The following is an 18,181-nucleotide window of genomic DNA, read 5'->3' on the forward strand; positions in this document are numbered from 1 at the left end:
GAATGGAGCTGGAGGAATCACGCTCCCTGACTTCAGACTATACTACAAAGCTACAGTCATCAAACAGTATGGTACTCACAAAAAAGATACATAGATCAATGGAACAGGACAGAAAGCCCAGAAATAAACCCATGCACTTATGGTCAATTAATCTATGACAAAGGAGGCAAGAATATACAATGGAGAAAAGACGGTCTCTTCCATAAGTGGTGCTGGGAAAACTGGACAGCTACGCGTAAAAGAATGAAATTAGAACATTCTCTAACACCATGCACAAAAATAAACTCAAAATGGATTAAGGACCTAAATGTAAGACTGGATACTATAAAACGCCTAGAGGAAAACATAGGCAGAACACTGTTTGACATAAATTGCAGTGATTTTTTTTGAATCTGTCTCCTAGAGTAATGGAAATGAAAACAAAAATAAACAAATGGGACCTAATTAAATTTAGAAGCTTTTGCACAGCAAAGGAAAACCATAAACAAAACGAAAAGACAACCTATGAACTGGGAGAAAATATTTGCAAATGATGCCATCGACAAAGGATTAATTTCCAAAATATACAAACAGCTCATACAGCTTAATATCCAAAAAACAAACAACGCAGTGAATAAATAGGCAGAAGATCTAAACAGACATTTCTCCAAAGAAGACAGACAAATGGCCAAGAGGCACATGAAAAGATGCTCAATATCACTGATTATTAGAGAAATGCGTATCAAAACTACAATAAGGAAAAAATAAATAAATAAACTACAATAAGGTATTTCCTCACACCAGTCAGAATGACTATCATTAAAAAGTCTACAAATAATAAATGCTGGAGAGGGTGTGGAGAAAAAGGAACCCTCCTACACTGTTGGTGGGAGTGTAAATAGGTGCAACCACTATGGAGAACAGCATGGAGATTCCTTAAAAAACTAAAAATAGAGTTACTATATGATCCAGCAATCCCACTCCTGGGCATGTATCTGGAGAAGACTCTAATTTGAAAAGATACATGCACCCCAATGTCCACTGCAGCACTATTTACAGTAGCCAAGACATGAAGGCAACCTAAATGTCTACTGACAGAGGAATGGATAAAGATGTGGTATATATACATACAATGGAATATTACTCAGCCATAAAAAAGAATGAAATAATGCCACTTGCAGCATCATGGATGGACCTAGAGATTATCATATTAAGTGAAGTAAGTCAGACAGAGAAAGAAAAATACCATATAATAATCACTTATTTGTGGAATCTAAAAAAATGACACAAATGAACTTATTTACAAAACAGAAATAAACTCAGACATAGAAAACAAACTTGTGGTCATGAAAGGGGACAGCAGGGGGTGGGGGGAGATGAATTAGGAGTTTGGGATTAACATATACACTATTGTATATAAAGGAGATAACCAACAAGGACCTACTGTATAGCACAGGGAACGATACTCAATATCTTGTAATAACTTATAAGGGAAAAGAATCTGAAAAAGAATATTACATATACATGTATAACTGAATCACTTTGCTGTACACTTGAAACTAACACAACACTGTAGATTAACTGTACTTCAATAAAAAAAAAAGAAAAAAACTAAACGGCCTTATGAATTAGAGCAAGTTAGTTAAATGTATGCTTTAGCTCCCAGACTGAGGAATTACAGTTATTATCCCTTAACTATGTAATAGAGGTGTTATGAGAATTGAATGAGATATTAAATTAGGATGTAGCAATGAACTAAATCTGAAAGGTGATTATTATCAATAGGTGTATTTTGCCAACACATTCTTTTCTCCCACAGCTATTCCAGCTTAAAAACTCAACATCTGTGACAGCTGTTGACAACAAAGCTGTATATTTTAAAGACACCAATTCCCAAAAAGAGGGTATCCACCATATAGAGGGTTGAGCTTGTTCTCCTGGGATAAAGGTCCTTAGTTGCTTCTCCTAGTCTCTTAGGTGGCAGCAAACAGGATGGGGGAGGGCCAATTCTACCCCAAGCAGTAGAACCTCTTTTCAGTGATAAACTCTCCCAGTCTCTAAAACTAATGACTAAAGGTCACAACACCAACTATGCTCATTCCCAACATTTTGCACCCATTTTCCAGAAATGCTTGGTACTGTTCCAAACATTTATTGTGAAACAACCAAGAAGAGCAAAATTCCCCACCCGAAAGTGGAAGGGAAAAAGAAGAATAAGGACTTCTACAGCAGTTACACCGTTACAGTTACACCGTTACACAGAATCTTCCATAATGACACACTGCTTCAAAACTACCTCTTAGGGCTTCCCTGGTGGTGCAGTGGTTAAGAATCCGCCTGCCAATGCAGGGGACACAGGTTCAAGCCCTGTTCCGGGATGATCCCACATGCCGTGGAGCAACTAAGCCCGTGCGCCACAGCTAATGAGCCTGCGCTCTAGAGCCCGCATGGCACAACTACTGAAGCCCGCACGCCTAGAGCCCGTGCTCCGCAACAAGAGAAGCCACCGCAGTGAGAAGCCCGTTCACTGCAATGAAGAGTAGCCCCTGCTCACCACAACCAGAGAAAGCCCGCGTGCAGCAATGAAGACCCAATGCAGCCAAAAATAAATAAAGTAAATTTATTAAAAAAGGCAAACAAAACAAACTACCTCCTATACCAGGGAGCCATATACAAAAGGCACATTAATACTTAGATGGCCAAGTGACACTGAGGAGGAAGGTGTAACAACATGCTTTTTGGGGATGGCTTCACACTTCTGTGGTCTCAAGAATATCCATATTTTATTCAAAGTTTTTGATATTAAAGTACATAAAAAGTTAATGATCTAATTTCCCAATGTGTGACCTGAGGAATATTTGTCCCTAGGAATGTTAAATGGTTACTCAACAAAAGGGTTGTGAGGTTAGGAAAACACCACGTTAACCAAACTTATACTGCCTTTATGCAGAATTTCTTGGAAACTTCAAGATGCTAGGTGTTAATGTGCATTACAGACCCCCCAATAGGTGAACAGAGCAGATCTCATTTCTCAAACTTATTTGATCAAAAAATCCTCCACCCTGCCCTCAAGCTGACCTCAAGGACTAGTAGTTATTCCGAAAAAACAAAAACCAACGACAGCTAGGGGAAAGGCTAAATTAATTCCCCTAGTTACTACTTTCTTATTCACAGCTCTGGCTCACCAGTCCCAATACAGTTTTGTGAGCCTTTCAAGGGAGAGAAGACTGTGGTCCATCAGAAACAATATTTACCAGTAGATTTTCTGTACCTGGGCTCATTCAAAACTATTCAACAACAGCTCCTAGGGGCAGGAAGACACTGCAGTAACAGAGAACTACCTCTCTAAAGCAATGAGATGGGGCAAATGATTTATTTATGAGCAGCAATGGTACCACCTGAAGAGAGCCGCAGCTTCAATCTCTTTTCATAGCCCTTTCCACCAGGTCCTACCCTACGTTTTTTTGGTTCTCCGTTTGAAAATATGTTGAGGCTTACTATGTACATTAGGCAAGGCAAAAGGTCAAGTAAAATAATAGGAAAGATCAAAGGACTTCTTACAAAGGTTCATCCCCGGGACTGCTCACAACACTAATCCAAACCTTAAAAGCCAAATCCAAGAGCTGACTGGTGTGGCCCAGGCAGCTCACACATACCCAAGGGCTCCTAAATTGTGCCCCTTCCAAATCTGAGGGTTTCAGCTGATCCCTAAGGGTCCACATATTTTACAAAAAAAAAGGTTGACATCAAGAAAAATATAAACCTCTTTATAAATAAAAATGTCTATGAATAAGCAGATATTGCATATGATGGCTAGAATCCCTGCAGCTCCTCTTTTATATGTCACTGCCTTAGGCCACTGCTCCCTTTTACTATCTTGAGGGAACTGGTTCCTCACAATAGTAAGCAGCACTTCTGAATCATCAGAGTAGATGTTAAAATTTTTTGACATACCCATCAGGATGGCTATCATCCAAATAAGAGAAAATAACAAGTGTTGGTGAGGATATGGAAAAATCAGAAAACTTGTGCATTGCTGGTGGGAATGTAAAACAATACAGCTGAGAAACAGTTTAGCAGTCCCTCAAAAAGTTAAACATAGAATTACTATATGATCTAGCAATTCCACTTCTGGATAAATACCCAAAGGAATCGAAAGCAGGAATTCAAACAGATACGTGTACACCCATGTTCAGAGCAGCATTATTTCCAATAGCCAAAAGGTGGAAACAACCCTAGTGGTCATTGACAGATGAAAAGATAAACAAAATGTGGTATATACACACATTGGAACATTATCCAGTAATAAAAAGGAATGAAATTCTGATACATGCTACAACATGGATGAACCTTGAAAACATTATGCTAAATGAAATAAATCAGATAGAAAAGACAAATAATATACGATTCCACTTATATGAAGTACCAGAATAGGCAAATTCATGGAGACAGAAAGAGAAGAGAGGTTACCAGAGGCTGGGAGAGTACAGTTTCTGTTTGGGGTGATGAAAATATTCTGGATATTTCAGAACAGTGGTGATGGTTATACAAAACTGTCAATGCACTTAATGCCACTGAATTGTACACAATATGGTTTAAATGGCAAATTTTATGTTTATTTTACCACAAGAAAAATTTTTATTATTATTATTGTTTTTTTTTTTTTTTTGGCTACGCCGTGCATGGCTTGCAGGATCTTTGTTTTTGTTCCCTAACCAGGAATCGAACCCGTGCCCCCTGCAGTGGAAGCACGGAGTCCTAACCACTGGACCACCAAGGAATTCACCACAAGGAAATTAAAAAAAAAAAAAAAAAAGTCTGTGGTAAAACAGGCCAACACATTTATACTGTTATATACCACGGTTTATTTTGATCTTTCCTAAACTCTGCTAGTTCATGTTCATCATTTCTTTCAGGTGGCAGAGTTCTTGGGTTCTCTCTCTGTAGGTGGTAATTGTCCTGACCCCTAATTTAAATCAGTCATTCCTCCTGAGATTTAATCCCCAAGATGAAAGAAAGGGAAGAGGGGGAGGGAAGGAGGAAGGACCCCCACACACTCCATCCAAACTGTTACACTTCAAATGTCCCACTCAACAATTCCTTGCTTTCTGAAAACTACTTAGCAAGAGTTGAACAAAACAAACCTTCAGATGCTTACTAAATCAAGCCACTACCTATTTCATGGTACAGTAGAAATCAGAGATCCCCAAATCTCCAAACCACTGAGGAGGAAGAGGCTGACTATGCAAGGAACGCATTGGAGAAAAGGCGGGGGCTGCGTTCTCCCTTCATCATGTAATATAAATCCTGTGAACATGACTGCAGAGAAATTGCTACTCTCTGCCCTTCAACAGCAGTTCTCTAGACTCCAAAATCTGAAAAACAAGTAAGTAAATTTCAGTGTAGATGGTTATCCTAATTAGATGTTAATACAATCGGGATATGGATCCTTCTGCCATAACACCTTGTGAACTCTTTATCCCTGGGTCAACCCAATAGTCTCCTTTTATCCTCACACTCAGAATTTAAAAAATAAGGGGGTAAATTAGGTTGGCCACAATATCTTAATTAAATAATTAAAAGCACATTTTCCTGAGGATCCTGAGGAGCTAAGAAAATATACTAAATCTCAAAAGTGATCTCTCCTTGGAATGCTGTCTTAGACAGACACAAGCCCTCTCAGAATTTTATTCAATTCTTTTCCAAAGGCTTTGGCACAACGTTAATCTTTGGGCTACAGAGACAACACACTAGAGCTTATTTAAACCACTTTGGGAACCAATAAGAAAGATCATTAAAGCAGGTTTCTAGATCAGCATGAGGTGAATGGGAAGAGTTTTTATTTCTGAAACCTACTGACGGTTAAGATACTAGTAGGGTCTTTCTGCAGCCTTGATACCTGCCAATTAAGTTGTTCAAAGCACAAGAATAAGAGCATGAGACAGTTTTAGATAGAACCAAAGAATGCATTTCTAACCCCAGCCACCTTTGATTACTCCTGGCAACAAATATTCAGTTTATATTTGATGTAACTGTTTACAGATTACAGAAACACTGCTATACCTTGTCATTTAACAAAACCTAGTGAAGTAATTAGGGTTAGTATTAGCACCCCCCACCCTCTGTCTAACCACTTGTACATGAATTTAAAAAGTTCAGCAAGGACAAGAGTTGTCCAAGGTCAGCCAGTAAATGGATGCCTCTGTGCAAACCTATCATCACAAAGACCATCTCTACTCTCAGTGCCTCAAAAGTCATCTCTAGAGAACTCTCGAATCTACCTCTTCATCCTAAACACACCAGTGCACCATCCCTACCATCTGAGATCCAGGTATTTCCCTGGATCACCCGCATCCCATGACCTCGGACACAACATGCCACCTCCCCACCCAAACATTCCTATTCTGCCAATAGTATCATCACTCTCAGACATCCAGGCATGTAACACTGATCTCAGCCTTGACTCTTTCTTTCCTCCTCCCCACTTGCTTTGTTATTAAATCACGTCAGTGTCGTTTATCAAAAATACACTGACGACTTACCTTGCACAGAGCATGCATGTACCTGTCTGACTTTGCCTTTCCCACCTTCTCAACCCTTGCTTGGACCTCATCATTTTCTATTTACCATCCCAATATTTGCCCTGCATGTCTTCTTGCTTTCAGCCTCTCCCTCTCTCCAGTTCTTATGCCCCGTTATAAAATTATTTTCCCTAAACTACCACATCATATTAGCACTGTGCTCATAAGTTTTTAGCAACTCCCGTTATCTCTTGGATAATATTCAAAATACTCAGACACAAGAAAACTATCTTTCCAACCCCATCTTCCACTACTCTTTGATAAATATAACATTAGTATTAGTTTGGTCTTACAGTTTTCCCCCAAATCCTTGAAGTACTTACAATCCCACTTCACTCCACTAAGGATGTCCAGCAGTGAGACTCCAGCTTTTCATGCCTTTGCCCATAACGTTTTTCCTCTTTCTCCTCCCCAACCCCTTGCCTCTTCTACCAGAGATTGTAAAATTTTTGAGAATGACCATTACATCTCATGTCTGTTTCACCACAGTGCCAAAAGCAATGCTATGCCCAGCACAGGCATGCAGACAAGAGCTGACTGACAGCAAACAGGAAATCTCCTAAGACCACAGGTCATTCTGGATAAGGAGTCAAGAGGTGCGACGTTCTTCATGTAGAAAGAGTACATTACAAAGAAGTCAGTCATTCAGTATATATTTATTAAGTCTCTTTTAAATGCTCCAAAGTATCTTGTACAAGCTTGTTCATTTGAGTCTTGAACCACTGTAGTATTGTATAGTAAAAATATTTAACACTGTACTCCTGAATTTTCTTTTAAATTTCCAGGAACAGTAGTGTTTGAATTTCAGTCAGTTTTAAAGACCTGAAATAATTTTTGTCTACGGAGGACAGGGTAGAGGAAAAGAGGAGGATTAAAACTTATTTAAACCAACTGAATCCAGGCACTGGACTAATACATGTTCTTTTTTTAATTTTAATTTTATTTTATTTGGCCACGCCATGCAGCATGCAGGATCTTAGCTCCCTGACCAAGGATCAAACCCTGTCCCCTGCATTGGGAGCACAGAGTCTTAACCACTGGACTGCCAGGGAAGCCCCTGGACTAATAAATGTTGTACTATACTCTCTATCTTTCGCATGCACGCTCTCTCTCTCTCTCTCTCTCTCTCATACACACACATTTTTAACTAAGACAAAGTACTTTATCCAGGTTAAACATTGGAGTTTTAAAGAATCATTTCGTTTTCTGAGCTGTTCTGCAAAAATCTACAAGATGTAAAAAGGGAACAGTACAATTAAAGGTAGCAGCATAAAAACAGTGGTGCACGAGAGATCACACCTGAGCCGTCCAGCAAGATTGCAGGGAAACATCCATCATAGAGGACACTGGGGACATACCCTAACAACTTCAGTGCTCTTGTTATCAGGGATCTGGACTCTTCCTCAAAATTTATTGTCTCCTCCCTCCCTTCTCAGAGTTGATGCTTTTCACAAGTAGCATGAATGTATACTAGAGACAATTTTGAAATTCCCTTCGAATTCCTTCCTAGTGTGAAATGGGCTATATAAACCACCAGCTCAGGACTATAGAGGTACAGAGGTTGTGGCGCAGGGCTACAAAGAGGTTGTGAATACAGTTTTGCAATCATTTCTTTCAAAACTGAGAAAGGCTGGCTGCCTCTTTGGCTCCAATACTCCTAAAGACCTGCTCTTTGAGAAACAAACTCTAGATTCAAGATAAAATGTTCTGCTTTAAAATTGGGTATTTGGAATTTCATTCCAGATTCTTACTTGCCTTCTTTTATTTGTAAATACAAGAATTCCCCCTCTTACTTTGCAGGGATATTGTGATTCATGATAATATGTAAGGAATCTAGCCCTGGCACAAAACAGACAATAAATGGTGGCTATTTTTTGTTTCCTGATTCCTTCGTCAGTGTAAGATGTTCCTGGGATGTGGCTGCTATTGAATGTATAAACCTAAACTCAATTCAGAATCCTAGATTGTCTGAATTCCACACTTAATTATCACAAAAACCCAACTGCCTGGAACTAGGGTGAATAAAGGATATGCAGGCAACACAGGTCATTTAACACCCTCGCTCCAGCTTTATGAGGGTGAAATGTTCAACATGCTGGTTTAATCAGCAAAAGAATCTTTGGAGTCACAAAGTAATTCATAAAGTTGCAAACTAGTCATCTCTACACACAGTAAAGAACTGGTGGATAAATTACAAGGGGAAAGGCTTCTTCAGAGAAATTACTGCTCTTATTGTTCAAAAAATTACATACAATTTATCTTTTTTATAGTATTTATACTGGCTTCACCAAAGAAGCTGAGCAACTCGAGGGAATGGATTTATACAAAATTTATCTTTGTACTCGTAATACCTTACACAGTTTCTAACGAACACACACACATACAAACACACAGTTTAATCTATACTATACTTGTCTCAACAGGGTTCAGAATAAATCAAAGGAGGCAGACTATCCCAATTGCTGGGAAAACATAGCTTTGAATAGAATCAGCAGCTCTCAGAAGAGAAATACAAAGAGTAAAAAGAATCTGGTCCCACCCTTCCATTAGACACTCATAATTCTTATATCCCCCTACAATCAGAAAACAGAATAAAATTCATTTACAGTAATTCATTAGTTTTTAACCTGGGAGATAGAAAATCAGCAAGTTATTATTCTAAGCTATAAAACAAATGTAACAAGGTCCTAATAAGTTCACTCTACCAAGAGTATGTACATTTTAAAACAAGAGACAAAAAACTGAAGGCTTTGTTTTTTTGGCCATGTTGCACGGCTTGCAGGATTTTAGTTCCCCAACCAGGGATTGAACCTTGGCCCCAGCAGTGAAAGCACCGAGTCCTAACCACTGGACCGCCAGGGAATTCCCAAAAAACTGAAGATTTAAAGCAAAGATCTCAAACTGGATTGCAGCCACAAATCAATGCCTACATATGAGTTTTGTTCAGCCCACACATTAGTGTTTTGAAAAAATTAAATTTTAACTGCCAGCACTTAAGTTGGAAATTTCATATAAAATTTCTGTATCCTGTTATCAAATGCCACTCCCTTGGGGGAGAAATATCAGACCTGACAACATTGGGTACATATTCTCAGGAAGATCACTTGAATTGAAGTGAGAGTTATCGCTTGAAACGGGCCTGTGCTTTCCAGCTTGCTCCAATCTCCAACCAGGCCCATTTTACAAGTAGGGAATCTTAAAGATTCTCAAGGGCTTCCCTGGTGGCGCAGTGATTGAGAGTCCGCCTGCCGATGCAGGGGACACGGGTTCGTGCCCCGGTCCGGGAAGATCCCACATGCCGCGGAGCGGCTGGGCCCGTGAGCCACGGCCACTGAGCCTGCGCGTCCGGAGCCTGTGCTCCACAACGGGAGAGGCCACAACAGTGAGAGGCCCGCGTACCGCAAAAAAAAAAAGAAAAAAAGATTCTCCAAACCACAGAATTAGCAAAAAGCTTGTTTGGGAACACAGGTAACTCCAGGACTTTCATTCTTAACCATTTTGCAACTCGACCTCCAAAATGAAAGGGAATGTGAAAACAGGTATTTAAAAGAACTGTACATGAATGTCTACTGCAGCTTAATTCACAGTAGCCCAAAATCTGGAAGCAACCCAAATATTCACCAATTGGTAAATGGACAGACAAATCGTGGTATATCCGTATAATAACAAGTACTCAATTGATAACTTGAAACAACATGAATCTCAAAAGCATTATGTTAAGTAAAAGCAGTCAGACTCGAAAGACAACACATTCTATGATTGCATTTATATGAAATTCCGGAAAAGAAAAAACTACAGTGATAGAAAGTAAATCAGTAATTGGGGCCGGGGTGAAGGGGAGCACGAGGGAACTTTTTGTGGTGATGGAAACGTTCTATATAATGACTGCAGAGGAGGTTAAACAATTGCATACATTTGTCAAAACTAAAAATTGTGTGAATTTATGTAAATTATACCTCAATAAAGCTAGTTCTAAAAAGAGGTGTTCAGAAAAGGCTATAAAACTAGAGAGAAGAGTACTGCCATCTCTACCTGGGAAAGTTTCAGGCAAGGTGAGATTTGAATTGGGTCTCATCACAGAACAAGTTTAAGGCACATAAGAAGTAAAAAACACAAGATATAACTAGTAATATTCTGCACTGTAGCCTATGAGAAGTGACAACTCTGAATACAAAGAAAAATGCTTCGAAAAAGGAAATTCATAGAGATGGATAATTAGTACCTAGATAGGTATCAAAGACAAGTTGATTTCACAAGATTTCGCAAGAGGGAATCAACTCAGACATATATTGCTGTTCATATGCAAAATAAACAGTAATGTGAAAGAATTTTTGTTTTCTTTTTAAATAGAGCAAAATGAAAAGTCAGACTCAAAAAAGGGAAAGGAAACCTAAAGAGAGTAAAGGAAGGGATGGCGGCAAGGAGATGAAGTAAAGGTAAGGGACACACTGGGTCAGAATCAAAGGTACCTGGTGACCACAGATGAGAAGACAGAAGAAGGGAGGCGTGTCAGACCTTGATGAGGGGCTAAAGAAAAACTAAAAACTAGGGGGAAAGAGACCAAAGTCAGAGCTACAGAGACCTGAGTGCAAAGCAGGCCCAAGAGAATTAAAGGACAAGGGAAAGCAAAAATGTTCTTTCCTCCTAAATCTCACAAAGTAGTCCCTTCTTCTTCCATCTCCACCTCTGCCTTAGTTGAGGCCTTCTCATACCCAACCCCACCCTACACATCTTGTACACCTTTTAGACTTCCCTGACTTCCTTCACTAGTCTTCAAACCCAGTTCAAATGCCGTCTTTTCTGGGAAGCTTCTCCAACTTGCCCAGGCAGAGTTAGTAGCCCATCTTCCATATTCTCAGGACATGTTGTTCTAAATACTATAATGTTGAACTGCAATGTCTGTCTCCTCTACTCATCAATGGGCAACTCCAGCAGATGATTCAGTAGTAAGGATGTAAACTCTTACTAAAAACAGTTCAAAAAGCTGTAAAGTCTACCTCATCTTTTACAACACAAGTAGGATGTTTGAAGCCTTGCTGTTTAAAGGGTACAGTGAGGGAATTCCCTGGCAGTCCAGTGGTTAGGACTCAGTGCTTTCACTGCCAAGGGTCCAGGTTCAATCCTTGGTTGGGGAACTAAGATACTGCAAGCTGAGCAGTGAGGCCAGGAAAAAAAAAAAAAGGGTACAGTGAATCTTTCAAACAAGAGTATATCCACCCTGCCCCTTGTTTCTCCCTATAACATCAAGGACATTTTAAGTTTTGTTTTCATAATGCTTTAAATTTCTTGGTGAATGGCAAACATATAATAGGGAAGAAGGCAAATTGTATCAGGAATGGTGTGTAACAGTCAAAGGAACTTCCTCTACAAAACAAAAGGGGCAGCTTAAATTCGCCAAGACAAAACATTATCCGGAAGAAAATAAGTGTCAACAAAGAATCTGAAGAAAACTGAAGAAGGACAAAAAATCAGCAAGCTCATGACGCTTTCGTCAGAAACTTGTCAACATCAATAATACCCAAAGATAAATGAGTGGAAACATGACTTTGTAACAAAAAATGTAAAAGTGGTTTTGGCGTTAAAAGGACAGAATGACAGGATGATCAGAGTTGCTGGGAATTAGTGGAGAGATGAGTAGTTTAGAAAGCTGTTGGGGCAGGAGAGTTCCAATATAGATTTTTGGAAGGAATGTCATGAACTGGCATTGAAAAGGTATACTGTCATGAAGAGGCACACAAGGCTTGGCTGGCAATGGAATGGGATTGCAGTCACAAAGTACCATTTTCTCTCTCCCTCTCTTTTCTCTTTCAAATCAAAACCGCAAGTCCTGAGACTGACAACCTGCGACAATGACTAAGCTTCCCCCGCTGACAGGGCTGGGGCCTGGAGGCCCCTGGAGGGGGTGGCCTTGGCGGGGAGATGGCCTCTCCCAGCTGCCCTGGGGCCAGGCTGGCTCCTCTGGGCTTCCAGGGAAGTTCCATCCATCCATTTTCAAAGATGTCAAACCACCCTTCTAACTATGGGGCCTCCTGTCAGGGCCAGACCAGGGAAGGCTATTTTCTATTCTGGGGGATTGTTGTAATTTAAATGATTGTTTTAATAAAAATTCTAAGTTGTAAAAAAAAAAAAAAAAGGCATACTGTCACGAAAAGGCATACAAGGCTTGGCTGGCAATGGAATGGGATTGCAGTCACAAAGTACCACTGCAGTCCCCTGCATCAAACTCCCTCCACATCTAGCCTTCCCCATTGGGGTAAATCAGACTTATTAGCCAGAATGATTTTACAGTGCTTCTCCCCCAGAGGGACCCTGCTACATAGATGAATAATTATCCCAAACAGCTAAGAAATAAGAGGTTTCACTCACATTTGCCAAACACCCAAAGACCAAGTGTGCCAAGAGCTAATGACAAATCCAAGGACAAAGCACAAGGTCTTTTTGTTGTTGTTTTTTGGGAGTGTGCTCACCTGGAAGGAATATTCAATGAGTCTAACTAACGGAATGTACCTGAAAAAAATTAACAAAAGAATTCAAGGGGTTTTTAGACATCATCGAAATAGCTTCTCTATAAACTTCCTTACAAGAAAGGGTCAATTTTAACATGAAGACTTTTTGTATGAGAAGATGGTGATTAATTACTCCCTTCCAACTCAGAAAGCCCAACATCTCTACTAATAGCAGACTGACTTCACTGCCTTCCAGATAAGCAGTTTTTAGCGATTCACTCATTTATTTAAGTAGTTCAGAAGCACTAAAAGGTGTGAGGCACTGGAGATATAGAAATAAGAGGCAGACTCTGACCTCAAGTTGCTCGCTGTTAAGTGGGTAGAGAAATGCTGTAGGGTGGGGAAAGTCCTAATAAAGAGAAACTGAGAGGCAATCACTAAGAGAAAGAAAATTGAATCCAGATTTGGGATGTGGTTTCAAGCGGTCTGAAGCATTAGCATATTCAAAGTACAAGAGTTTGAGAACACAATAACTAACAATTTCCCAATACCCCTCTGTGAGATAGAAAAACATCCCCACTATTAACAAATTAATAAATTGAATTACTCATAGTCACCCAGGCAAACATAGGTTAACTAGAACTAGAAACAAGATTGAACGCCACATGATGCTTTTCAGCTTTAAGAGGTCAATGTATTCTCTTTCCTGAACTTTCATGCTCATGCTTGAAATCCAGTTCAAATCAACAAGACTGGTGAAATATTACATAAAAACAAAACAAAAAACTACACATGAAAAAGTATTTGCCTGTGTAATATTTTTAGTTACGGCATCTCTGCTTCATTGGGCACTTAGCACCACCTGACATTTTCCAAGGAAGGGGAGTGGCGGCAACCTAAAAATTTTGGGGGTCTTCTTTGAAAAAGCACTCCACCTTATTTAGGTAATTCTAGAAACATCTCAGGCAACAACACAATCAATGTGGCTTCCAAATTAACTGTATGTGTGTGTATATATATATATATATATATATACACACACATATATATATATAAAATATATAAATAAGAGCTAAGTGTGTTATCTATTCACTTGACCAACCTCTCTTCAAACAGCTGTACAGTTTTGTTACGAATGATGTGTTAAATGCACTTTTAAACCTCAACAGGACCATACCCTTGAATATACTGAGGTTCTTAGAGACATCTTAAAGCCAAATTTTTTTTCAATCACAATGCATCTCTAAAGTAAATAGGACTTAATAGTCCAACATTTGCTTTAAATGGTTTTTCAGGAAAACACCTATTTGCAAATAAAATAAAAATATAGAATACAATGTTGCCATGTGCTCTTACTCTAAAAATTCTTCAAGGCAGGAGATATGTACATTCTGCAAGTGCTCAAATATTACTCGAAGTTCACGTTTATATATGCTGCAATAAGTTAACATCTAAGTACTTAAAACCCAGAGACTGATGTCTTGGAACATGGGTTGACAAACAAATTACAGCCTTCAAATACAGCCTGTTCTTATAAATAAAGTTTTACTGGGTTATAGCCCCAAACATATTGTCTATGGCTGTTTTCATGCTACAATTTGCAGACCTCAGTAGCTGTTACAGACACTACATGGTCCACAAAGCCTAAATATTTACTACTTGACCCTGTACAGGAAGTCTGTACAGGTTACACTATCTTAGAATCATTAGCACCAATGATCTGACAAATTTATGTCCAGTCTAAGAGTTTATCTACTCTGAAAGACAAACTACTGAATACGGTGAAAGAGGATTCATCCCCAAAACATCCAAGTACAAACCCACATGGAAACAAACCTCTGCTGAATCACTGAAAGTCTCGTAGTTGTCAATCTTGACTAAAAACTAAACTTTAAAAGCGAACAGGGAATTTAGTTCTCTTAATCTTTTAAAACTGTGCTACATTAATAGAATCAATATGCAAACTCACTGTATTTTCATTGTCACTTGTATTTAGTTCACCACCACAAGGAGCCATAATTATTCCTTTATTCCTTACACTGGCATCCAAGAACCCACACATGTTAAACTAGTAAACCAGATGAGACATAGTTTTTGTAAAAGCTTGTTTCCCCCTGTCATGACAGACAGAAAATGGGATAGTAAGTGGAGGATCCCAAATCTCTTCTTTTGGATATATTTAGCCTCTTCTATGCTTACTAGTCTAAAAATTCCAAAGATGCTTTATCAATCATATAAAAGAATTACATCCAAATAAGTCCTGTTGGACCTATTTACCATTCTTAGAATAAGAGAAAAAATAAGGTAATATTTTTATTTGTCATAAAAATTATATTTAATAGCTGAAGTCTATCAAATAATCAGGGATCATATATTTTCATATATCATTCTTAACAGAACTGTGAGTCAATCATATCAAATTAATACAGAAATCGATAAATCATTTATTTACCAATTATTATTTTTCTCCAATTAACAGAATAGGAGATAATGCAAATTCCTAAATAAAAACAGTCAACTCTTGAATAGCCCCTGCACGATATACCTAAGGCACGTTCCTAACCATAAGTGTTTAACCAAAGATGCAACAACAGCCTGGTACCCTTGACAATACCATTGCAGTCACAGATTGTAAGGTTATGTTAACATGAAACTAAATTAAGCATCTAATACGGCGGACAAGATGCCAAAATAATCGTGAACCAAATAAAGTAAAATAAGTTACTTTCTAATTACTCATACCATTTCCTCTTTCATCTTTGGTGTTTCTCCTAGCTATTGTGGATTACAAGAAAATGGGGAAAAAAATATTTAGAAGTACAACCAAGTGACAAACAGTTTACCACAAATCACAAGATTTACAAAGAAATCTTATTTTCTGCTTTTTTAAAAAGAAATAAGTCAGCTCTTGATCCTATTTCTCACCTGCAGGGTATTCGCAAGACAGAGTCTTAAAGAACCTTCAAACCTAAATAATTTTCTCATGGCTCAGTTTTCTCACGAAGCTAATTTAAGTTAGCTACTAATTTATGTAAGCAGGAGGGGCAAATTACTACTAAGCTAGGGCAAACACGAGGGGCCTGATCTTTAGAAGGTATCCTGACGAAAAAACGGAGACCCCGCCCAGCCCTTAACTTTTCTCGGCTTTTCTAGTCCTGGCTTCCTCTGTGCAAAATCCAGAAAAACATAACTTCCTCCTCACTGCTTCTATCTGAGGCCTGGTGCAGAAATTTAGACCGCTAGTTATCCAAGTACCTTCTTAAGGCTCAAGCTCGCTCAGAAACAGCAAAAAGGTTTGCCTTCTTGGGTTAAAGGAGGGCAATTACAGGGTTTGGCGGCCGGGTTTGTCAGGAAGCGTAAGGCCGAGAAAGAGGGCGAATCCAGAGACTGAGCTCCATCTAGTCCCAGGAACCACCCCCAAGGGGCGGCTAGACTGCCCTCGGTACTTCCCTGCCTCCTCTGCTCGGGTGGGGAGAGCGGTGGGTCGGGGTCAAGCTCCCCTGAGCTACTTCATCGTCCGATATGACTCGCCTTCGGACACCCGAAACGCCCCCGGCCCGGCTCCCTTGCCCTTTGCCCTGTCTCCTCCCCTCTCAGTGACCCACCACCACCGGTCCCCTCCCATCTAACATGGCCGCCCCACCCGGCCCACCCCGGCACAGCCTAACATTTGGGGGTCCGAGGCACCGCCTCCCCTACTCTCATTGGCTTGGCAGCCTTCATCCGCCTGCTCCATTGGACAGCAGACCTGCCACTCTGCGCAGAAAGCTCCGCCTCCAAGCCGCTTCAAGCTGCTTTGAGAAGACATATAAACAAATCCCGGGAGGGAGGCCCCCGCTCGCCAGTCGCCGGGGCGGGGACGGGAAGGGGAGCGGCCACCCCCGAGACACCCCTGCCTGGAGCCCCCCAACCCCCAGCCCGCGCCTCCTCGTCTCCTGTCAGTCTGGTTCCAACCTTCGTGGCCCCGGCCCTTCCTCACACGCCCCTCTCTCTCGTCCTCCCCCGCCAGCCTCGCCTCCCCTCCCTTCCCCGGCCCCTCCCACCCGCTCGCTTCTCTGACAGGCCGGTTGCCGGCAGCCACGGCCCCGGGCTCCGAGGCAGCGGTGAAGGGCCGGGCGGCCTGGCAGGGCGGACGCCCGGCACTGCCCACCCCTGGCCTAGCCTGCCTCCCGCCCGTAGCTCCCTCTACCGCCGCCCCGCGCTTTTATATAACCATCCCGGGCCGGGGGTGGGGGAGGGGAGCCAGAACCCCCGTGACCGGCAGGCGGCAGCCTGCGGCCCGCGCGCCCCCAGACTCTGCCCTGGTCCTGGCCCCCGCCCCGCGCCGGCCCAGCGCAAAGCCCCGGCGCTGCCACCTCCTAGGCCAGCGGCCCTCCTCCGCCCCCCGCCCGGCTCGTCCCCTAGTCCTGGCCCCTGCGGGCTCCGGGTGGCGGGCAGCGGAGCTCACCTGTGGGAGTGGGGGCGGCTCAGGGGCTGGGTCCGGTTCCGCTGCAGGGGCCGCGGCCCCTCTCCATGCTTCCTCGGGTTTGTTTTGTTTATGTCCTTCCTGACGGGTTCCCGGAAATCGCGTGACTCGCCCCCCTCACGTGGGCCGCGGCGAGGAGGAGGAGGGAGGCGGGGGCCCGCCGGCCTCGGGCCAATCGCGAGGCGTCCTGCAGCCCGGCCAATCAGGAGATCGGCCCGGTGAAGCACCCCTATCACATGACGCGGGAGGGGCGGGTGGCCGGGAAAAAGCAGAAAGAGGGGGCGGAGCGGGGGCTCGGCGCCTGCAGCTGCATTGTGGGCGTGGGCCGTCTGATAGCCAGCTACCCTCACGTTTCTCGGCGCTGTTCGTTTACAAATGCTTTCAAGTCCTGCATTCTATCTAACCTTAGAACTACGCTGTGAGGCCGGAAGTGCTCGTATGCCCATTTTACAGTTTAAGTTCACTGAAACTTGAAGGAATCTACGAAAACAGAGGGCATTAACTTAGGAGGGGGATTGCATCCACTTTCTGTTTTATGAATGTTCTTCGCATCTGAACCTCTCAATTCACTGAGAAACTGACCTTGCCTTCAGTCGTTCGATCATTCTTTCAACTAATATTTATTGCACACGTTTGCTCCAGACGCTGGAATAAACCAGATTTCGTGCACCTTTGAGACAGCGATCTGTACACAACGGTACAAACAGAAT

The 18,181-nt window shown here is 41.6% G+C and overlaps 1 protein-coding gene across 1 annotated transcript in view; it reads right to left on the reverse strand.

Moving 5' to 3' along the window:
* Positions 1 to 17,546, reverse strand: part of CREBRF (CREB3 regulatory factor) — a 61,871-nt gene extending 44,325 nt beyond the window's left edge. The window contains exon 1 of the mRNA XM_082836399.1: positions 17,454 to 17,546. The gene's annotated coding sequence lies outside the window, so the exon portion shown is untranslated. The remainder of the gene's footprint in view (positions 1 to 17,453) is intronic.
* Between the last annotated feature and the right edge of the window lie 635 nt (positions 17,547 to 18,181).

This window comes from Leucopleurus acutus (assembly GCF_964270905.1).
Source record: "Leucopleurus acutus genome assembly, chromosome: 3".
Lineage (NCBI taxonomy): Eukaryota > Metazoa > Chordata > Mammalia > Artiodactyla > Delphinidae > Leucopleurus > Leucopleurus acutus.